Here is a 25,216-nt window from a genome sequence, read left to right on the forward strand (position 1 = left end):
AAACAACCCTGGGGGGAAAGAAACAAAATATTCCCTTCATCCTCATTCTAATTACATCAGTCATTAAAACTCTAAGAGCAAAGCACGTCCTTTATTGTAAGGAGGTGTTTTTTAAAAAGAAGCAATTATATGGTGGTTCCTGTCAGTACAAGCTCAGGTGAAAAAGTTTTGCAGGAAGAAAAGAATGAGTGCCCTTTAAATAGGATCCATTTTTGTATATTTTCTTAAATATATTAATTTAATTAAATCCTCTATACATTAATTTTAATTGCTAGAGTGTTCATAGAAACTGCCTTATTTCAAGAGTGTACTTCAATTACAGTTGACTTCCACTTTATTATATTTTGAATGACTACGTAATCCTCTTAGGTGTATACTCAACACATGGTCCTGATTAGATGACAGTAGACTCAATAATTGCAGAGTAAGATTAAATCCTGACAATCGTAGTTATTTCAGATAAATGAATGGAAAGATGAGGCATGGACTTTCCACCTAAGTGGTTAATTTCCCCATAGTGTGTGAAGTCTTGATTCATCAATTAATTGATTTTTGGGAAGTTAATTAGGTTAATTGGTATGTTTGTTAGTACAACTATCCCATACATTAAGCAATGGAACAACCCACTTAACTTTGGTGGTCTTATGTATTTGGGGGTCAGGAAACTGGTGGCCTTCCCCTACCTTGGATCCAAGCCTAGGAGGCCCCTTCCTGATCTTAAGGTTGTGTTGGTTCACCAGTCTCCTTCAGTAAGCTCTTCATGATAATGCCTGGACTACTCTGTTGCCCTCAATCCCTAAAATGGAAGAAGGTTCATCTTTTTAGGATTGAGTCAGCTGTCCACCCCAGTCTTTCCTCCCCCATAGCATGTTTTTGTCATGCATCTGATCTTTAAACTTTCAAGGGAATACAATCAAACACATGGATGTATTTTTATCATCCACACAAATTTAAATTGAGTGTGTCACATAACCGTTCTTTAGAAATATTTCAGGGATAGGTTCGGTGCATGCCATCAATGTAAACCTAAAAATTAATAATGATTCATTTTAATTTGCCTGAAATCCTCTAGTGTATGTCTGCATTGCAGCTGGGAGATATGATTCCAGCTAGATATTATTGAGCTAGCATGCTAAAAATAGCAGTGTGAATGTAGCAGCTCGAGTGACAGCTCAGCCTAGCTTCCGGATCTCAGACCCAGGGGGTTGGACAGGCTTGGACTCAGATGGCTAGCCTAAGCCACCGCCCATGCTGCAACATCAACACTGTTATTTTTAGTGCACTAGCTTGAGCAGAACTAGTGTGAGTTTGTCTACCTGCACTGGAAATCACATCTCCCAGCTGCAGAATAGACTTATCCTAGATGATTTACATCACCATCTTATTGTAAACAGAAAGCGGCAATCAACTTGGAGCTGCACTAGACTCTAACTTGAGTTTCAAAAAGGTGTTCATCAACACTGCTTTATTTTACATCTGTCTGCCTTCGCATAGAAATACACCTGTGCATTTCCCTTGATAGTGCTGGTATTCACACTGATGGAAGCACATGTTTATGTCATCCTTACAGGTTTAGGGAATTGTAGCAAGTAAAGTAAGTTACTGCTGCTAGTGTGAAATTCAGGTCACACCTGACACACAAAAAGACAAAGAAGAAAGCTTCTGGGAAGCAGCATATCCCAACAGCGAAAAAGATGGATGGAACAAGGTTCAATGAGAAGTTTTGTTCTCTAGGCCTCATGGTGTACAAGCTTCCAGAGATATCCAGAAGAAGAAGCATGTCAGGTTTCATGGTTGTGACTCTGAAGACCATTTAGAGTGAAAAGAGTGTGCGAGGGACCACAAGTGTCAGGTTGATAAAACACAGATTAAACCTTTATGACTGTGAAAAATGGAACAATAAAGTGCCAAGTCAACAGTGGGCCAGGTACTTGGCCCCACTAGGGCTGGTTTGTGCTGGTCCAGTAACACAAGACAGCTACACTGTGGGTTAAACTTCTTCCAGTGTAGGGTCCAAGTAGTGTCTCTTATGTCACTCCTTGTCCTAGTCCCAGCATAGGTGGAAGCATATGTAGGCACAGGTAATCCCGAGCTGTTAAAACAGTTACTCTTGAATCTCTGCTCCTCTTTATTCCAGGATTAGGTGAGATTGCTTATTCCCTTTGCAAATGCATAATGGCATAAAGCTAGAGAGTGGGCTGCTGAAAGAACAGTTGCTTGGAGAGTGAAATGCCGCTTTATTGTATGCCATGGAGGGACCTTGAGACTGGAACCAGTCTCCTGATATCCAGCCATCACAAGTTCTTCAATAAACGTATTCATCATCTTCTTTGAGAGCATCACCATTTTGAAACATTCTCTTTCTTGTCTCTTCAGGTATGTCTGTTCAGTTTCTTAAAAGAAAGTAAAAGAAACCTACATCATTGTTTTAAAACAAACAAACTAGGATTAGCTACTAATTATTACTTGGTAACCTATCACCAGTACACTTTCTGTTCCTCCACAGAGGACCCTTAAAGCAGCTGTTTTCATCAGCTGGCAGGAACCAATTCTTGACTCCCAGTTAGCATTCCCAACACCCTTAGCACCTTCAGATTACAACATCCTATCCCACCTCTTGGCAACACTCAAACTGTTCTTTCTGTTGTTTCAATAGCAGTAACAAGGACAAAGTTGTTCATTCATTGTTTTTCATTCAATTTATAACCTAAGCATGTAGATACTTATACAACCATTACTAAAAACATAGAGAACCAAACATCACACAAATATCTTCCCTCGTTTATGAAAAATCTCCAGGAAACATTCCACCAAACAAAACAACGAATAATAATCTTCAGCCAAAAGCCTGACTGGACAAACGAAAGAAAAAAAGAAAGAAAAGCTTTGCAGAATGACCTGAAATTTACCAAACCTGGGATCTCAAAAGACATTGAAGAGGAGAAAATGCTCAAAGCTTGCAACAGATACAATCAGCTTTTGAAAGCCAAGTCCCATGAATCAACAGTCAAGACATTCCACTGTTTTTCAACTATCCTCATGAGGCTTAGATAAAGAAACTTTCTCTTAAACAGCTGGGTCTCACTCTGTTGGGCTTGAAGATTGTAATTAGCACATTGAATTACATTTGAACGGTGTACGTAGCCATGCGTTGTATACATGTGCTTACATGGTGACTTGCCTGTTCCAGAAGACTGGCCTTGATATTCTGCAGCTAGAAAACACTGGCATCATATTCCTGATTGACTATGCTGTCGCTGGCTCTGGTAGTATTCTGACTACCTGCTGTCATATGATGCCCTCTGGAGTCCCTATAGAAGTACAATCGTGTTGACTCTCACCACATTCCAATGCAAGTAGGGTTTTCAGTGGATATCACATATCGCTAAATGTGCCACTGAATGCACTCTACAGGGGTCAAAAATCCATGGGCCTGATTCCATTATCCCTGTGACATTGTAATTCTCTAACTCTGTGGAGTTATTCCTGATTCATACTAGTTTAAGTGAGAGCAGATTTAGAATTTACATATCTATGGATCTGATGGGAACAATGTGCAATGGGTAATGTAACCTCAATGTTGATTCCTAAAAGGCTGCAGAAAATTATCTGCATTACTCAGCTTGGAAACTGTAAAGAGGAAGGTGCTTTATGTAAAAAAACATAAGAGCATCCTGTACAGACCAGCAGATTAAAGTGACCTACTTTAAGATGTGGTTGTAGTGATACGAGCACCAGTTGCTTTCAGTAAATCGGCTGCAGTTAATGTTTTTACAGGCAGAAAATTGACTAAAATAACCAGTATAAATTATTGATGATGTATTCATATTGACTTATTTTCATCTTTCTAGTGGATATAAAATATGTGACTCTACTGTAATACACATAGTATATTAAGAACATGACTATTCAAACATAATTTTTAACAGACTATGACACTAGGTCTTAAAATATTGATGTGAAATAGAGATGCTTATTGCATTAGTAGAAAGTACTCATTTCACTGACCATTTGGTGTGGTCCCATCTGCCATAAGTACTCTTCCTCATCTCTCTAGTACCCATTCAGGTGTCTTTGGAGCAGCTGGGAAATTAGTTCTCCATGGAGAAATAAGATATCTCTGCAACAAGCCAAGGCTCCCTGCAGCTCCATGTTCCCCAGCAGCCTCTTCAACAATAATATGAGGTCCTTCTCTGTTCCAACTCTAATAATTTAGTCTCATAAAACAATGTAACTTAGTCCCTTAGAGATCATCACCTTATTAATAAAAAATGTGGCCATACAATTTACAGTTCTACACCAACATTTCTCATATTGCTTTTTATTTAGTTGAAAGTCTTTAGACAAGGCTTAGTAACTAGAGACTTGCTCAAGTGGCTAGCCATGTCATTTGTGTAGGACGAAGGGCTGGGATTATGACTTGAAAATAGAAGGGGAAAAATAGAGCCTAATGATTTTAAAGAGTCAAACAAACTAGAAAGAAAAATTACCTTCTACCAGACTGCTATGTGTTTATAAACTGTCAGGTTGTGGACAAGAGATATGTAAATCCTCAGTTCGAACCCTTACAAAATTCACTTGAAAGTCTGCAAATTATTTTAGGAGGGAGCTGGTTCTCAGCCCCTGAAATATGAAAAGATTCATGTTTTAACTAAACTGGGTTTTCCATGGTCAAATCTCAGCGAAGACTCATAGATAAGGTTCAGATTTGATAAGTTTGCACTGACTCTCTGGAAGTGGGAACAGGAATGTTTCTCAGAGCTGATGCAACAATAGATCTCTAATATCTTGCACTCCAACAGAGCCAATTTATCCAGTAGCGCATTAGTTTCTAAAGTGCCATACTAGGGTTGGTAGAAGGTTCACTTGAAATATATTGGATTCTTGCCATCAGCACAATGTAGCTTACAGGCCAGTAGCCAGGATTGCCACAAAAAACGGCTCTCTGAAGATTGCCTTACATTCTGTCTTTTCCTAGTGCGAGGGTGTGCTTAGGGAAAATGACCTGGGTTGGAAAAAAGAGGCCTGTTATGGTCTGAATCCATCCTCCTCCCACCACCCAACCTCCCCATGGTGGCTGATGTCAGGGGTTGTGTTACCCACTGACACTGCTGAGATATAGGGTTTATCATAGGCTAAAGGACAAAACTTTTGTGCTCCTTATTAAAATATTGTTGGTACATCATTGATCCAAAGCTTCTAAGGAGAATTTGCAAACATGAACATCATTTTATGCACTTGAAATTACTTGAACCAAAGCAGAGCTCATAGATAATACTTTTGTGGCTTATGTAAAACAATTTGTACAGCTCAACAAAGGTTGTGAAATCCCCATATGGATGTAATATTCATTGCCTAAGAGAGACTGTATATTTCCTGAGGGATATTTTGTTATCACTAAGATCTCTGTTCTCATGTTGGGGAGACTTGGGTCTCTTGACTGTCTGTGGAGCTCTGTGTGAGAATAAATTGGCTCAAAGCAGGTTCTTCGCCGCCTGCAATGCAGATCAGTGGCAAGGGCTAGCTTTAAGTGGGTGCTGTGTGTTCAAGATTCCTTGTTCTGGCTGCTCAAGCACAAAACAAGCATTTTTGTTGTGTTCCTACTACAATGCACACACGAGAGCTTCCTAATAAGAGCTAAAATTATGTGAGGTGCATGTATATTTGTGCTGGAAGAACTGGCTCACAAAAGATAGGTTTTGCAGTGTTGCAGCCATGTCGGTTTCAGGATATTAGAGAGACAAGCTGAGGGAGGTAGTATCTTTTATTGGACCAACTTCTGTTGGCGAGAGAGAGACGCTTCCGAGCTCACGCAGCTCTCTGAGACCATCACATAGGTGTGAAATCTTGTCCTCTTCGCCAACAGAAGTTGGTTCAATAAAAGATATGATCTCATCCCCCTTGGCTCTCTAAAAGATAATATTTTCATTTCAAAGTGGTTTATTCCAGCAGTTAAAGTTTCAAAAGAAAGGAGTAGAGTTTGCAGAATTTAACTGTCTGAATATCAGTGAAGTGAATGGCATGTAGCACATGAACTTTTTGCCTGTGTCTTACTACTTAGGTACAGCCCCATGGGATGGAGTGTTCACCCCACGCTATCCTGGCAAGTGTTAAGGGGCGAAGTAACCTGATAGGCCACACCTGAGGGAGAGTTAAACTTGAAAATCCCTGACTGAAGATGGAGCCCAGTTGATAAGGAGCAGGTGGGGTTGGTATAAGGCCAGGAAGAGAAGACAGCAGGGGCTGCAGTGTGGAAGCCTGTGGTCACTCTCTGGACTTAGAGAGGGAAAGGAGGAAACCCAGTGGGAGAGTAGAAGCTCTGGGATCCTGACCCTCAGGGAAGGTGGTTTACCCAAAAGGGTGGTGGATAAGGAAGCCCTATAGAGATGGAGTAGGAAGCAGTCCAGGGAAATAGCAGCAAGGTCTAGGATGGAGCATATGTTGGCAGCTGATAATAGGGTCCCTAGGCTGGAACCCAGAATAGTGAATGGGCCTGGATTCCCCCACCAGCCAGTGTGGGAAGCGGCCTAGCTTTGACTCAGAGGATGAGCAGGAACGATGCTCAGACAAGCAGTCCAGTGATCCTTTGGTATCCTGGAAGGGGGAAACCACATAGTGACCGAACCGAAGGGCCTAGCCATGAAAAGGGAGCACCCTGTGTCATGAAGAGGAAGCACTGCAAGTCAGGAGCATAAGAGCCACAGTGTGAACGAGAGACAGAAAGGAGCATCCAACTGGGCTGGACTGTTCCCCAGAGGCAGCCACAAAGAGTTGCCCCAGCAGTAAGTAGAACCATGTTACACCACGCTGTGGCTGTTCTTATAATTAAGGCATGGAAAGCATGGAGAAGATCCTTACCCTCACTCCTTCTCCTGGTAAAAGGGCCAGAGTAGATTAAAGGTGGCCTAAAAGCCCCTTACCCGGCCACAGGAGGATGCCCCCATTGCAGGCACTGCAGAAGACACTGCTGTATGGCTGCTCTCTAGAAACTGCCTCACAAACCCTGGCATGCACTTACACCAAGGTCAGGGTTGGGGGCCAGAGGAATGCGCTGGGGTGGGACTACCATAGGCAGCACGGTGGCGATTCCAAGCAACGCCAAAACCTATAGGGCTGTCCTGGAAGGCTGCCCTAACTTAGGCTACACCCACACTACGAGCAATGATGTGATTCTCAGCTTGTGTAGACATAGTTGTGCTAGCTCTCCTCTAGCACAGTAAACATAGTAGCACAGACAGCAATTGCACATGCCAGTAGCCCCTGTATAGAGCCATAAGGTTCAGGTGGGCTTGTACTCAGGGCGGCAAGCACAGTGCAGCTGCTGCCCATGCTACTATGGCAGTACAACTGTTTTTAGTGTCCTAGCTCAGATGAGAGCTAGCACAAGTATGTCTGCACAAGCTGGGAATTGCACCACTAGCTCGTAGTGTAGCTTTACGTCCAGGTAATACTGACTGTCAAGTTTTTCTGGGAGCCTCAGCAATCCAAGTCTTAGCAGCCCCATGCACATTCTTATGCAACAACAACTACTCCACAGAGCCACTACTTGTTTGTGGCATGGCATTGCCTAGCTGCCGTATTATGCCATATTTTAAAAGGAAGTGTATTATATCATAGGCACACACAGACTACTGCAGCTGTCTAACCAAGGTCCATCCATGTGTTTCTCTTACAGAGCCAGGGCTTCATTGTCTTCAGTGGACCCTGCAGCACCATACACCAGAGGTGCAAGTAGCCAGTGCTGTCTAGACACAGGGAAAGAAAAACAGTACTTTTTTTCACGCTGATTGTATATGCAACATGCCTTTTGCCATCTTGAAGTCAATAGATGCATTACTTTTTCCAGTTAAGTCCAAGATGTAGTCAAATTAATTTTCAAATCTGTTTACTCATGCTGCAAAATGCTTTTTACCTTTTGGAGTGGTAGTTTGAGAATTGGAATATGGCTACAGTTTGCGTTGTACTGCAGATCATGAATTATATGAAAACCGTATTATATCTACAATTATTGTAATACCAAATTGCTAATTTATTTTTAATAGAACTGAACTCCACCCAAGAGTGCATCAAATCTATATAATGAAACTGAGTGCTAATATTTGCACTGAGACCTTTATGTTAGCTGATAAATCTGGGAGAACAAATGTATCCATCCTTCTGCCTAGCAAGCTCATATCTGAGGAGGCAGCTGCATATTGATTTGGGGCTTTTAACCAATTGGCTTTCTTTTAAGTCACACTATCAAGAATGTAAAGGCTCCATTTTAGTGGTAAATGACTCCTTTTTAGCCAAAAGAACTTGTTAACCTTACCATGGAAGTTGCAAGGATATATGGTAAAGCTCTATATACAGTCCTGTTGGGCCAAAATTGGGGGAAATTATTTGCAAGCAAGTCACTCTTCTATTCAACTATGCTCACACCTTCTGTGTGCTTACCCAGAGTGGCTGGCCTTTGTACAAATGCTTATATTTGAATGTTCACAAGGATATTCACGCATGAGAACCAGTATTTTCCATACTCATTGAAAGTGCTTGCACTTCATTTGTAAAGTTTCAGTCATCTAATCATAAGCAGAAATGATACTGTGAGACTTCAGTGACCAATCATGCGTCACAAAACACGAATAGCCAAGATTCAGAGACTTAGCTGAAATGAATAGTTTACAAAAACCCATACACTGCATAATCCAATTTAAGAATAACAAAAAATGTGAAAGATCCTCAAACAAGGGGATAAATTAATCAGACAAATTATTCATTCCAAAAAGGTAACCCAGATCAAGTCTTCAATATGAAAATAAAAGTGGATTTTGTTCATCCAATTCTTAATAGGATTTTAGGGAAAAGAGCTGGTTTGTGGCAGAAAAAGAATGAAAATATTGTGGGTTTAATAGGAATGTGAGTTAATTATTGAGACTGTAAGAAATGAACACAGTTTAACAAATTTGGGCCTACTCTTGAAGCTCCTGCTTTGGCAAAATTCCCACTGGTTCAGGGGACAACATTAATGAATAACAATGATCTGCAAAAAACCAGCAAGGTGATAAATTTTTATGACTAAAGTATTTGGGAAAGACTTACGAAAAACAAATGATTTTGCAGATATCAAATTGATTTGTGACCATTTGCTAACTAAAAAAGGGGCTAAGCCAATATTTTTACTTTTTTATAATGAATAATTTACTAGATCCAGCTGAGAGTAATGGTTTGTAGAGTTAAGTACCTAAGCCCTAATCCTGCAGAAACTTGTACATATGCATAAATGCAGGAACTAAGGGTTCAGAGGGTGCAGCACCCCTCTGGTTTGAAGTGGTTTCCACCATCTACAGGTTCTCAGCACCCCCACTATAAAAATCGTTCCAGCACCCCTGTACAGTTGCTTAATTTAACACACTGTGAGTAGTTTGTGTAAACTTTAAAGGATTAGGGCCTTAGCTCTCCAAACAGTGCAGCTCCTTTTTTTTTTTTTTTTACATCAGTCTTCTGAAATGAATAAAGCATGCATTTTTACTTTGAAATCAGAGAACCAGAACAACTTCTACCATTTCTAAATTTGTTGTTTTGTCTTTTGCATAAAGTCTTACCCACACATAGGTTATTAAATTTTCACTGGGAGATACCTAACATAGCTAAGATATCCATTAAGTCCAAAGAAATGGTATGTATAGAATATGCACAAATATTGAACAAGTGTTCTAAAAATAGTAGTTGTCCTTCCTGATCTTTCGGGGCACTGAACTTACCTGCTATATCTACAACTCAACAAATACCTTGGGATATATATATATGTTTCAGTCAATGTGTGTGTAACTCCCATTACTGCTAATCGTATTGAGTATTGAGAGCAGAATATACACCCAGTTTCAAGTACCTGAATTATTTTTACTTTGCATGGAATGTGATTAGTTATAATGAGAATGTAGGATTCAATGAAGGTGCAGTAGCTTAATGGTGAGGATTTAGTGCACTTTTATAATCTGATTATGTTAAAAATGTCTCAACTTATAGCTTTTCCAAGCAGACATAATGGACCTTATTCAATAAGTTTGCTTAATCGGGTGTTACTTATGGAGAAATATTACCATTCTTCTAAAAATAAAAGATTGTTTCCATGTGTGCTACTAGGTTTTTTTTGCTTCTTCTCTCTCAATCTGGTATAGCTCTGGCATTATTTCACTAAAGGTATTGTGTGTTTTAGCTTTTGTATTTCACTCACAAATTTTCAGATAGTAAACTATTTATTTGATCTAATAATATGATTCTTGTCATTTGGACTGACATATTTTAATTGACAAAAACACAGTAGTCATTATTCATGATTGTACATGAACCACACAAACCACTATGTTGTAAAGCAGTGTGAGCTGGAAGAATAGAGGACAAGAAGTCCAGAGTGAGGAAACCCTGAGTTCTAATTCTGGCCCAGTCCTTAAGTCACTGCCTGGCTTTGGGCATGTCATTTCACCTTTCTCTCTGTTTCCTTATCTGTAAAATGGGAACCATAATATTGATCCATCTACCTCACAGGGAAATCTGAGGGTTAATTAGTTAATGTCGATATGGTGCTTTGAACATCTAAGGGCTATAAAAATGCTAAGTTTTATTATTGTCATAGTGCTTCCTCCACATTGTCCAAAGTTTTCCAGAACCAAAGGTTATATTCTCCCTTTATTTCAAGCATAGAATGTCCATTGATGATAAAGTAAATTATGTGCAAAGGTGTAAGGGAGACTATGGTGTCAATTGAAGCTCTTTGTGGCAGAGACTGTCTGTCTCCTATGTTTGTACAGTACCTAGGACAAGGAGGCATAGATCCTGATTGGCTTTACCATAATACAAGTATTGAATAGTTGTAATGAACTCATGAATCCTCGCCAATTTTTTAAACAATCCAACATAAAAATGTAGACCTGGAGCATAGCAGCATGATTTATCAATAATCCCTTTTTACAGCTTCTCCTTTATAAGAAGTATGTGTGTGATTGTGCATGTGTGCACATGTGTGTGCATAAGTATATAGAATATACATAACAAAAAAGCTTTTCTTTGTTTAAAAGTAAAGAATGATTTTAAAAAATCAAAAGGATTTCTTCAACATTTGCTGTAGAAGGATTGAAGGACCTACTTTTGCTACTGCCACAGATATCTGTTACATTTTGTCCAGATGGACGCTCATCTTTGGCAGTATGAAAATATTGAAGATGTGAAGAGAATGTACAAGCTATAAATACCCAGCATATCCATGCTTTTCAAAATACATAACTAACTTCTACCCACTTAAACAAAGCACCAGGCCATTATATAGAAACAAAAAAGCATACAAATGGGGAATTTTAAATATCAGTTCCTGAGTTGAAAATGATAATGATTATGTGGATTATAAGTATAAGAGTGAGAGTATAAAGTGTGGTGATTTTCTATGATGGGATGTGACACAATAGAAACCTTGTAATTCAACAGAATTACATTTCTATGCAGAAACGCGTATATTAGAATCAAATATTTATATATTGGTAGCATGTTAACATGTTGGGGTGAGAAAAATATCTATGTATGGCACCTATTTAAGTGTCACATCGTTTTAATGAGTTTGATACTTAACTAATAAAATATAGAGGATTAGGCAGGCTGAAACTTTTAAAATTTTAAAATGATGAAATTTCAATTTTAAAAAATATCAGGCAAAATGGTGATGAAATGTTCCCCCATCCTCCAAACAACTATAGAGTTGGTCAAAATATTTTAAAATTTAGAATTAAAAAGGGAAAAAAATGAAAAATATTTCATCACCACTCCTGTTTTTTTTTTGTTTTTGTTTTTTTTTAAATGTATTTATTGGTTCTACAATGGACTTAATCCTGTAGCCTGTACTCAGGCATTCCATCAATGGCAATTTTGCATGCATGAGGACTGAAGAATCGGGTTATAAGTGACATTGCATTTTCCTTTTTTGCTGTAGAATTTTTGCTGTGATACATGTATTATTGTAGAAACAAAGTGGGTGAGGGAATTCTTTTATTGGACCAATTTCTGTTGGTGAGAGAGACAAGTTTTTGAGCTTACACAGAGCTCTTCTTCATGTCTTTCAGTCTGGAGTTTTACTTTGTCTCTCTTATCCTGGGACCGACATGGCTACAAAAACACTGCATAAAACAATGGAAGATATCCAGTTTTGCCATCTGAAATGGAAACTCCACAACATGAAGAAAAAAGAAGCAAACTTTACAGCGACCTCTACTTCCTGCGCAAATGCAAGAAACAAAACATCATCCCCAGAGGTCTCACCATCTACATACAACTCAAAATACAGACCTGAAGAAAAGCTCTGAGTAAGCTTGAAAGCTTGGCTCTCTCACTAACAGAAGCTAGTCCAATAAACGATATTACACCACCCACCTTGTCTCCCTAATATCTTGGAACTGACACGGCTACAACAACACTGAATACATGTATTGTTGTTCTCTGTTACCCTACACTTAGTCTGAAAATGGTATGGAACAGCAGACCCTGGCCTGGGATTGAAATGGCAAATAGACCCAGGCCCAAAATAGGTTTAAGAGGTCTGGTAAAAAGCCAAAACGCAAATTTCCTCATTTGTACTTTAATTGCAGTGAGAAAGCACCAAATGAGAAACCAATCTGGATAGAAAGAAATCAAATGACTTTGTGCTACAGAATATCTTACTTCTGAACACGCTTAGGGCTATTTTGGGTAGAGTTATACAAAAGCAAGTTTCACTTGCACCAGTATAAAGCTAGAGATACTCCTTTGAAGTCGCAGGAGTTATTCTGACTTAACCCCTGAAGTTACTGAGATCAGAATATGACTCAACTTTTTTTCATTTCAGACTGAAATTTTTTTCTGTCTCATTTAGATTTAGAGTGATCTCACTTTTATTGTTGGAAATTGTGCGCATCAGCAATGCAGACTGATGAAACAGATGTTTCAGACAATATTAATAAGGGTAAAGAAATTCATCCCCAAAAGATTAAATGTCCTTGCACTATTATTGTCTTTCTTTGCCTTCATTTTGGGCTTTGTCCTAGATGTGAGTCTGTGCAGGTTGACATTAACATGCAGAATCTTTAGAGAACAAGTTTCCACTGTCCCACTTGTTAAAATCATTTAAAAAAACATATTTTTCCACGAGCCTCAAGGAGTTTTAAGTCACTGGCTGGACTGGCTCCATCCTTCACAGGCTTACTTTAGTCTATTATTTCCAATTAATTTTTTAAAAGTGGCACATTAGAGAGTGTGCCTGCTGAGGCTAAATTAAGAGAGGCAGGTCTGAGGACTAGGCCAGAAAATAGAAATAACATAAGGGAAAAAAACTGCTAAAAGGAAAAATACTTGTATTTGAACAGGGAAGTGAGGGACGGGGGTGGATAGGAACCAACAAGGTGTAATAATCACTTTCAAATGTTTTTTTAAAAGTGCTCCGGGTTTGTTTAAAATTCTAAACTCTGGCTGACGTGGCCGTCTTCATATACCTTACTTAACACATCATTGCCTTTTAAGAAGGGGGTGGGGAAAAGTTACAACCTCTGATGCTCTACCGGTACATGCCACCTGTCCAAGGGTAGAAATGCACCCTGAGCTGTGCCCATAGAAGTCATAGTTATTGGCAAATCATCCTCTGAAATGAGAGATGCTTTATTCAGTGGAAAGAAGGGGGCAAAGAGGCAGTGATGCCATTCCAACACTCAAAAATTATGAATCAGGCCCCTCCAAAATTTTGAGATTGGCTTAAATCCTGAGAGATTACATTTGAGGTTCTTTTTATCTGCCTTCTGGTTTTTGAGCCTTCAGGACTCGTGTCTCCAAGCTTGTCTCTGCAACTATCAAACCTTTTTTTTTTTTTTTTTTTTTTTAAATGAAAGCTGACTCCAGGATCTAGAGTTTTAGGAAAAAACCATCAACTATTGTGAAGGTCACAATAAAAATTGTGAGAGCTGCCAATGCTAAGTACAGTGGGTTTGCTAAGAACTGCCTGGCCCCAGGCCATTACCTCCATCCAGGATCTCCATCAGCTACCCTACTCACCTCTCTGAGAGGCAGAGCTGGTGTGGAGGAGAGCTACTGCTGCTTCATCTAATATAAACTCTTTGTCAGGGTTTCTGCATGGAAAGCAGCATGGTCCCGAAGGAAGCATTCTACAGACAGCATAGCTGTTCCTCAGCTTCTCAATTCCAGAAAGCGTCTTCACCCTCCCCAAGTGTGGCATCTCAACCACAGGCATTTGCAAGAAAAATCTTCTGCTGGATACTAGGTAAGTAGTAAGGTGTAGTTACAGAATCAGTGTCTGGGACACTACCTAACAAAGTTCTTCCAATAGAAATACCTGTTTAGGTTACAGGTGACAATGCTTTTGTCTCAATAACAAAAACCCAGCTTGTGATGGCTGTTCCAAATCCTCACACTTCCTCCAAGGGTATTTAGGAGACTGTACACCACACCAGCTAACAGCATTTCCCCTTCTCTCTTATGGTCTCTCCTTGTTCCTGAGGACGCTGGGTAGATAGGAGTGCAAGTTTGCTCTTGCATGCAATTTCAGGTGCGAAGAGGAGTGGCCACGTTTACTAATGAAGAAATTACATACACACATGATTTGTGTGCACCCCCTACAAAAAGTTGGTCCAAGCAGAAGAACATGAGCTAATATTTTTCATCCACATGCTGCTCAAAGCATCTGCCTTCAGCTCAAAAGCAATATTTTGATGCGCTGGGCATGTTGTCTATATTGCTCCTTCGTTTTGTTAGAACTGCGACTGCACATTTCCAAAGAACCTGCATCTTACCATTGTACTTCTGCCAGGTTTGCACTGAACCTGCCATTGTGGTTGAAATATCAGACCTTTGAAAATTTACCCCATAGTTATCTAGTTCAGAGATATGCTTTAACAGCAACATGTATTTAATTCTAAGTCAGAAGCCCAGGAAGAAAAGCATCCGTGAATACCCTAGAGAAGAGAGTGAGTTGGGAGAGGTGGTTTGGGGACAAGAGGAGACGGTATCATGAGCATTAGGAAAATTAAGTGTAAAGATAAGATACCAGCAAAACTTTGAGGAAATCAGAAAGTTTTAGTTCATCTGTCAAATAAATCATAGTAGAAGAACAAAACCTTTTAAGCTGCACTAGTCTTGCATCATATGATCCTTTGTGTGTGGAAGAGTGAACAGGAACTCCATATCAGCTCTGTGTGTGTGTGTGGGTGTGTTCAGAGTTACTTTAAACATATGCTCCTCAGTCTCTGCCAAAGGTAAAACTGAAATATATTTAATAGCTTGGTGTAAATTGAATGAAATGTTCACATTGAATTCCTTCTAAACAAACTCACTGTATTTAGACAGCAGCAGAGACATTTTCCTAAAGCTATTTAAAAGAATGTTTTTCCAAGTTGCAGCTATATTCACTTTTTAATTATGTTTAATAATCCCCGCCTTTCCTCCTACCCTTTACCCCAAAAGAGAGAGAGAGGAATGTTGTGGACACTCAATGTCATTGATCCATTTGCAAAAATAGCAAACTGCTCTGCTACTAGTGTAGTGCGGCTATAGCAAAACACATACTAGTGAGTTGGAATCATATCATTCTGAGCATCTGCACCACTCCTCCTTGGAGAGTGCATACTAATCATCTCTCTTCATGGTCAGTAACCACATAAGGACAACACCAGACGATGCCAGTGGTTTTGGTCCTGTAGCATTTAGATGCTTTCCTGCAAAGATAGTCATGCCAGATAATATTTGTCAACCTTGTCTTTGGTCTTCTCTCTTGATTGAGGCAGATGTTTATTTTCCATCTGCACTATATGTCAGTGCAACTGCAGCCTTCATCTGGCAAAGGGTGCCTATAATATTATGAGGCCATCGCATAAGCTGCTGGAAAGATTACTCTTGTGAATAAAATCAGTTTATGGCTAAAAACATTTATTCTTCATTTTGATAAGCCCTTAACAAATGAAAATTTGCTTTCTTACACTTTTGCCAAGCATAGGACCATGTTTATTTCTAGCTATATGGGTCACGAAGGATTCCCAGCTGTTAGATAGAGTCAGTTGTGCATTGCTGCACTCAACAACATCTGTTTCACAAAAACAGTATCCAGCTTTTAGCGCTCAAACGGAGGTTATACCATATGCCAGCAGACCACTTAGTTTTTACCTTGGGAACCAACTTTACACTAGTCAAGGTAACAGAGGAAGTACTGAGTATTTAAATGTTACCAGGCTTCAGTCACATCTTCATGTGCTCTTGTCATTTCCAACTATATATAGTAAAATTAGTTCCAAGCATATACCACAAGCTGTTCTTCTGTTTAATAATTAACTGAAAGAAAGTTTGTTTGCAAAACAGTTAAAATGTTTTTTGTGATAGACTCTGATGTTGGAAGTGGTGCCATAAGATGCTTTTGCAAATACAGAACCTTGTTAAAATGTCAGCTAATATCAGCTATCAACAAAGACAGATCAGGTTGAATACCCTTTAACTAGTGAACAGTGTGTTTAAAAAGTCATATTATCGTGGAACTCTTTGGAGTCTTGCAAAACATTTTAAATGTCTGGTGCTGTTATATTACTAGGATGTTTTCCATTATAATTTATATTGTACTACCAACTGTCTTTCTTTCCCCCTTAACTCGTGTTAATCATTTAATGGGCATCTAGAAATAAAATCATAATAAAACCCTATCTTAGGCAGCGACAGATAAATTAGACGAAAGGAAAAATTGTTTGCAATGTATGACTCATTCTATGGTAGAATACCAAAGACATTAATGCCCTTTTTGGTTGTAGGAGGACAGTGGTTCTTAGTAACATTGCATAATATTATATCACAGTTACTTATGTAGTGCAATGCATTGTTTTACAACTGATTCATTAATATCATAAAACGTTTGGCTGGAAAACATATATATTCTTTACTGCTGAATTATTTTGAATAGAGTGTGAGGGCTAAATTCAGTGTGTACTGAACTTCAGTGTAAGTTACACATTGTGCTTAATTCCATTAACATACACCAATGTAAATCAAGGGTAACACTGGTGAAGTCAAGGGATTGGATTCTTATGTCACTTACACAGATTTTACATGGCTGTAACTTCATTGACTTCAGCTGAGTTACTCTTGGTATGAGCAATAGTATTAGGCCCATGATGCTTGTTAGTTGCTTTTCTTGCTACACCTTCCATCCTTAGCATGTAAGCTACATTCACATTGCACATCAGTGAATGCCAAACTAGTGCAAGTTGCATTAATTTATCTCCTGTTTCCTGACCAACATTTAACCAGTAAGTAACCTACATCTTCATTTATGTTACCACAGAACTTGGCTTGCAAACTTCCATGGGAGTTGCCTGCACCTGCTTTCTCCAAATTCAGTTCTGTTCTCTGTGACTGTTTTCAAGATACAACCAACACAATCTCCAGGCCATATAGAGAATTGTTTCTTGGGAGTGCACCAATAAACCCAGGTAACCAATAAAACAAAATCCTAAGTATGCTGCATTCTAAATCAATTGTATCAGTAATTCAAAGCTACCACAACAATGAAAGAGTTTGATTGTCACAGAAATGCCAAGAGAGACAGAGATTGAGGGGTGACTTGTATCTGAACAGGAGGAAATTGTCCAGCACAGTTTAATTTGTGAAGACCTCTGTAGAAAAACACATACTGAAACCCCCAGATAAGTATGGAGGGAGAAAAAAAGATAGAACTGACCAAACTTTCAAAATGGGGGGCATAGAAAGTTGAAAACCTACATAGTTAGCACAGTCTTTACAGAGGTGGGCAGGCACCTGCTTAATTAACACTTAGGGACAGATCCTCAGGTGGTGTAAATTGGTGTAGTAGAAGAAATTAGTCAGCTAATAGCGGTCCAGCAAAGGGGCAGTTAGTGATACTTTATATATTAAAAAGAAACAAAAAAATATGAAATGATCAATTTCTGACCACTCATTATCATGCCAACTTTCCCTTGCATGTTGTATCATCTTCTCACCCTCTGTTTAGAATCTATGAAGACAAAATTTTCAGGGCAGGGATCATGCCTTTCTAGATGTTTGTGTAGTGCCTTCTGCATTTGGGGTACTACTGTGGCATAAATAAAAACAATCTACTGTGACTTAAGGGAGCAGTTTTGTCCTCAGTTCAATGAGTGTAAAATTTGTGATGCTTTCAGGATTCATGAACATTTCATAGTTACCAGATACCAGGATCCTACAGATCACAGTGAACCCATCTTAAACATTCTAAAAAATATTAATAAATCCTTTAAAAAAATACATGCACACATTTGGTTATTTGACTGCTCTTAATTTACAACGTTTTTCATTGTCCAAAACAAGGTGAGAACATACTAAATTGCTGCAAAGCCCCCTATCCATTCTGCCATGAGGCAGCTTGGTTCAATATTCTACAGAGCTGCAGTACAACTCTTGCGGCACCCAAGAGGCATGAGCACACAGGCAGATGAGAAGCCTGTTCAGATCCGCAGTGCATTTCAAAGCCTTGATGTCCCAGACCAAACAAGGGCAAAAATGCTGCTAAGTCTGATTACCCAACACAATACAAGTATTCTCGTCTCAGCTTATGTTGGAATTTGTGACACAAGACAAGTATGAGCTACATCTCCAAATATTGTACTCTGATGCTTAAAGTGTCGCTATACTCTGAAAAGTGACTCTAAATGTAGCATTGCGATAATTTAGATAATAGTAAAAAGATGGGTTGGTTTTTTCCCTACCTGCCAGTTCTGCAAACTCAATCTGGGCTCCGAAACTCATTCTAGGTTTTTTCCTTTTTCACACATCATCACCAGTAATAAAGATTCTTCAGATTATGTACTTACAGACACTCCTGCAACCCATTAATTTTCAGTGGGATTGCACAGGTATCTCTGAAGCCATTGTTTGGCCTAAGGAAACTATATTTCTGGAACTGATACATGAGAAGGAAAGAACCTTTGACTTTCAGAGCCCACAGCAGTTTGCTGGGCTAGCAGTTAGAAAGAACATCCTTTTATTTGTAAATATAAGCAAATGTTAATATAGAATCAATGGGACACAACGAACATCCAACCCCATTGCCATTTTACAGACATTTTTCAGAACAAAACTATATTTCATGATGCCAAGACCTTCAACTCACAACAAGAGAAGAGGATCGTTTAAGAATGGATGAGTGTGAAGGGTGCTCATTCCCCTCCATGTAGCCTATTTGCCTTTCTCCATTCTTTACACATCTCATCCACCAAATAGATGATGACTGGCACCATCCACTCTTAGCTCCCCTTTAACTGTATTTCACCTCATCTAGTATTTGTATTATGACTCCCCCTCTTACTTTAAAATTCTCCATTGACTTTTATTTAAGCTCTCCCCAAGCCAGCAAGTTTGAGCTTTTCTGAACAACATAAATAAAAAACAAGCTGGTCTTCCAGGTGGGTTTTCCCAAGCTCTCACAGCTCTCATTAGAGTAAAGTTTTTACAGTTACATCTGTGCAATGAAAACAAATACAATGTAATGGCACAGAGCTGAAGGATGTTAAATGTACCACTCCACCTGCCAATGCCCAGATGTGAGATACATTATGGCATAAAGACCCCAAACAGCGGACACAAGAAAATTATTGTTGCAGAAGTCTTCAGGACTATGTTGGTTTTATTTCGCTAAATGTAATGTTTTCTACTTGCTTTGTTTCACCATTCCTGCTGCAAACCATTTTACAGAAATAAGCCTAAGATTACATTTATGACATCATTGCAAACAAAACCAAACAAAATGTATGTCTGAATTGAAAAATGTTGCTCATAACGGGGGGAGATTGAGAGAGATGGTTGTGGCCTTTTCTGGAGACTGGTAAACTGCTCAACTTAAAGCCTGGGACTTACTGCTGTGTTGAAGTGGGAGTGCATCACTGAAGCAAACATTTCCGTTTTCTGAGTCTTACCTAAACCCTCCCGCACAAAATGAAATCAGTGACATTCACATTAAGCATCATTGTTGTTTTCCATGTAAACCCTCTCTTTGAGTCCATGCTACATAAATGCAGTAAACTATAATAAGTTATTCAACCGTTAGATGTCCTCTTTACAGCCTTATACACAACTTTGTCAGACAGAAGCTGTCTTTATGAAGTAGTAAAGAGGTATAAACTAGTGGTGGGGAAATCGGTAAAAGGCTCTGAATGCAGTACTAAAGGAATTTGATTCTTGTCTTCAGGGCCTTTTCACTCATTTTGATTTAGTGTGGGTTTCTGTAGGAAGGGCACTCCCTTAAACTTCATTCTGTAATTAGGAGTACAAGGATCAGTTTAGACAGTGGAAAAGTGAATCACTTTGTTCAATCACAACAGCTGCAAGCGAGCTAAGTTACAGCTAAAACACCATGACAAGGAACTCTAGTAGGCAACACCACCATAAATGCTGCCAGGCTCTGGAGGAAATGAGATAAAGGGAAGAGAGCGAAAGAGAACATAACTATGCCTTGGATTTGCCTACTTGAAAACAAAGATATTATACATCTGCCAGTTCAGGACGGTGGTTTGGCAATGAAAAGGTCATCTTACATCTCCGCAGGGTTGGTTTTGATTTGTTTTTTTGGCGACGGGGATTGGAGGATTGAGGTGTTTGGGTTTTTTGTTTGATGATGGTATAAGTAGATTGGTGGCACTGTTAATAGTGGAAAGCTCTGTGACCATTCAAACTCATCTAGTACATGAGACAGTTTATTGTTTGTCTATCTCTTTTGGAATGTATGGGCCTGATTGTCTTCTTGGATCTTCACTAGTATAAGCAGGAGTAATTGCAGTAAAATAAATGGAATGTTACAGGTGCAAAGATAGTAAGGAAGAATATAGTTATTGAGCCTGATGCAAAGTGTGAAACTAGTATGAGAGGTATATCAGGCCCACCAGAAGCATTTGTGCACTTTTGGAGAGGTTGTTTATGCTGTCTTTTGTCTGTGATCAGAGAAATATAAACAAATTTGGACCTGATTCTGATCACACTTACTCAGGCATGAAGTGTGATCAGAGTCCAGCCCTTTGAGATATAAAAAATGTAATTAAAATAAAACTCCTTTGAAAGAACACACACAGTTGGAAAATGTCTTCTTTTACCTCTAGCTTTCTGGTTTGAATCCAGGCGGAGTCGCTAATGACTAGAAATTGTTACAATCTGATGGTTGTTCAGTGGCCTATATGAAATGTCTTGAATCCTAGATTTTGGTTTTGCTAAATCCTAAATTCTAAAAAAATCTTGTCTGTTTGTTCCCATTTACCTGGATTTTCTTGAGCATCCTCTGGAAGAGGCTAGAACTTCTCTTAGGAATCAGATGCTTTTAGGAAGCCAGACCGATAGTTTGTACAACATAGGTATGATACATTTTTACAAATTGTGGTATATGCATGAAACACAGGGGAAAAAAAGTTAATCAGCGTTTTTGTGAGATAACAGTGACCTACCCTAAGGATTGCTGATTCAGTCAGTGAGGCTGTTCTGATGACATAATGCTTCTATTGTGTTTCTTTGGTTGCTATACAATATCTTACTTATGGGGGCAGAGTTCTGGAAAGCATACCAGTAAGAGGGGCAGGCATGCACCTAATGCATTCATGTGAACTCTATAAATGTGCTTACCAACTGAGAATTTGTCTACATGCATGACCAATTAGATATTCCACGGCATCATTTCCATGAGCAAATGTTTACACTGCATGCAGTTGTATATGACCATCTTTGAAAATCAGGCCTTTAATAACTATTACACCAAACACAAATACAAATTTGGGGGGGGACGACACGACACAGACTTACCTAATCCTTACATGTAGGCTTCATTCTCGCACTGATCACCAATGTGTGCAAAGATACCAGCAAAGTGCAAGTTAGAGTATCTTGCTGCCTAGGAGTCAGGAAGTACAGAGAAATGTTATGGATTTACAATAGATGAAATATGACATTCGGGGGTACAATCCAGACCAGTGAGGGGTTGTGTTACCACCTGCCCTGCAACCTGGGGTGCCTCACAATGCTTTGTCGCTGTAACTCCCACCTGGGCCGCTCACAAACACTCACACACAGCATATTGGTAACACCCTGAGTGTTTATGCATAGCTGCAGCCTACCAGCCACACATCAGTCATGCTCTGTCTTTCACCAGCCTTGGTTATTACTTGCAGAGTGACTCCAACATACTCCCAGTCCTGAATTTTCTGCAAAATGTATGTTCTGCAATGTCCAGCCCTCTCCTGGACAGCTCATACATTTTAGATCCATTGCCCTTAAGAGGGGAAAATATTAAACAGTTTGCTACCTTAAATGGAGTTACTCACATGGTTCAGTTTAAAGACAACACTGGATTAGTTTTGATTAAAGAATAAAACAAGTTTATTTAACTACAAAGAGAGAGATTTTAAGTGAGTACAAGTATAAGGCATTAAAGTCAGAAATGGTTATAAGAAAAATAAAGATCAAAAGCTTTCTAGCACCTGAAACTTAACAAACTAGACTTGGTTCAAAGTTAAATTCTTACCACAGGCTCCTAGCAACATTGCTGACCAAATTCTCAAGTCAAGGTCTGCCCCAAAGTCCAAAGAGCTGGGTTTTGGGGTTTTTGTTTGTTTGTTTTGTTTTATTTCTGTCTTCTTAGGGGTGGGGTGTGTGTGAGAGAGTGAGAAAGAGAGAGAGAGAGAGAGAGGGGGAATAGTCTCTGTTTTTGTCCCTTACTTCTATAGTCCAATCCTCCTTTGAAGTGGATTCTTCCGAGAATTATCCCTCAAAGCAAAGTTTATTCTAACACTAAAGAAGGCGAGATGGGAATCTGGAAGTGAAGATGCCCCCATGCTCTTTCTTATCCCCTGTGTATGCAGAAAATGCCAATTTGCTTTGTTTCCCTCTTGCTGTCTCAAGGACCTTGTTTGCAACTTATATGTAAACTGAAGTAAACACACATTCCTTTGTTTAAGATAGATATACTTTACCACTCCTGCCTATCATGGCTATATGAGTTTGAACATGCTTTACCAACATCATTCAGGGGGAATTCATAACTTTACATATAATGTTGCTACATATATTTCACCATGATATTATTGATCATTGAGTTATTTGTTTTCAAATGATACCTTATAACAGATATATTTTTTACAAAGATTATTATAATAGTGTGTAGGGAGTGAATGCAGGGTGCATTTGGTCACATGGACAAAAAGGTGGGTTTAAAATATTATTTTGCTGCTTACCAAGTTTATTTGGAGCATTTAGCACATCATATTCAACACATATAAGAACATCCATTTCACTGGTTGTGGCTTAAATGCCTATGTTGTCTGGTAAATGCCAGTGAAAAACAACTATGCCTGCTACTAATGGAAAATTAATGCCTCTTCAGAGAAGCACACCTACCAACTCCTTGAAAAGTGCAATAGGTTGCTCAATCTTCAAGAAGCCAACACTCATCCCTGAAGATCTCTCCAACTATTGTTCTGTCTCCCATTCCTGGCAGAGTAGTTGAGAAAGTATTACCCATCAAGCTCCAACAATATGTGACAGGCAGCAACCTTCATGCCACACAGTCATGGTGCAGATCAAGGTACAGCACAGATATAGCTTTAGTGGCACTACAAGATGACCTCTTCATGGTCATGGACATGAGCAAGAGCTCTAGGCTCACGCTGTTGGACCTCTCTGCTGTATCAGATACAGTTGACCACAAGGTACTGCTAACAATCCTATATAATACAGCAGGAATAAAAGGCCCAGGTCCAGTTGTTCCTCTCCAGTGGACTTCAGAGTTGTGATGGATAACTGTTCCTCCTGCTCCTTCAGGGGATCCATGCTACCCCTTTTTCTTCTATATCTACATAAGACCATTGGGAATGAATGAGATACCATGAGCAAAGCTGCCAATAGTACACCAATGGCACTCAACTATATATCTTAACGGACGCAACCACCACCACTACTAAAATGTCAAAGTGCCATTAGCTCTTGGATGACAAGCAGCTGGCTCAAGATGAACCCAGGCAAGACTGAAGTAATGTTGGTGAGAGAGGGAAATGCACTGATGAAGTGAACAAGATGCTGTCTCCAACTTCCATCGAAGGCATACAGGTCACATTCAATAAAGTGGTGTGAAGTTTCGGAGTCCTGTTTGACTTTTTGGTAAGCTTGGATGACCAGGCAGCATCAGCTTGCAAAAATGCCTTCTTTCACTTCCAGCTTACTAGGAAACTTCATCCCTTCCTCCTGGACAAGACCTGGCTACAGTGATCCATACATTTTTCACCTTCATTTTGGATTACTGTAACTCATTGTATCTGAAGCTGAACGTAAAGACAATGCACAGGCTTCAGCCAATACAGAATGCAGATGCTCACCTCTTCGATGGCTCTGGCTGCCGTGAGCACATCAGGCCTATGCTCAAGTTGCCCTACTCGCTCCAGTCAGCTTCTGATGCTGGTCTTAATTTTCAAAGCAATGAATGGAACAAAACTCAGCTACATCAAAACCAATTTTTGCTCTGATTCCCCTGACAGCTGTGTTTCTCTGGACACTGCAGATCTCAAAGCCCAGAACAATGCATGTGAGAGCCAGGAAGAAATCATTCTCTATGGACCAATCTTCCAGAGCATATCAGGTGAATCATGTAAATTGGAGGGTTAAAAATGCAACTCTCTTTAAAACATTCATGTGAAATCTGTATGTACCTCACTGAATGCTTTAATGAATTTGACTTTAAAATTATATAACTATATTTCTTCATATATGTAATGTTTTAATGGAACATAAATGAAAAAGGTATCTACCCAAAGCCACAACTTGGTAGTGTTGCATTTTAAAAGCATCCGTTTGTATAATTGCTAATTTAGCATTCTACATTGATGCTTAATTCAGTGTTTTGGTACAGTAGATCAATTAGAAAATGCCTGAAAAATATCCTTGTATTGCTTTGATTACAAAAAATATTTAGGGTGAAATCCTGACACCAATAAAGCAAAAGTTCCATTGATTTCAATAGGGCCAAGATTTCACCTTTAGTACTTAAAAGAGGATCAGATTCTTACCTGGCCCATATGCAGGAGCATAATGGAAAGGAATGAGGAGTTTGGCTCCTTCCCAATGCCACTCTTGTGGTTCTGGCTGGACAGAATCCCCTCTACATAGAGCGCAGAGTGTCTCCTCTACTCCTCTCCTGGAGGGAGGAGAGGTG

At 39.3% G+C, this 25,216-nt stretch overlaps 1 long non-coding RNA gene across 1 annotated transcript; it reads right to left on the bottom strand.

The window, feature by feature from the left end:
- Positions 1-1,528: 1,528 nt before the first annotated feature.
- Positions 1,529-25,190, bottom strand: LOC137156833 (uncharacterized). Its single transcript, XR_010920918.1, has 3 exons — positions 25,071-25,190; positions 21,820-21,907; positions 1,529-2,393 (listed from the first exon to the last, which is right to left on the bottom strand). It is a non-coding gene; the product is annotated as an uncharacterized lncRNA (long non-coding RNA).
- Positions 25,191-25,216: the final 26 nt, after the last annotated feature.

This window comes from Emydura macquarii, unplaced genomic scaffold (assembly GCF_026122565.2).
Source record: "Emydura macquarii macquarii isolate MOO-44397 ecotype Brisbane River unplaced genomic scaffold, CSIRO-AGI_Emac_v2 contig_1477, whole genome shotgun sequence".
NCBI classification, from domain to species: domain Eukaryota; kingdom Metazoa; phylum Chordata; order Testudines; family Chelidae; genus Emydura; species Emydura macquarii.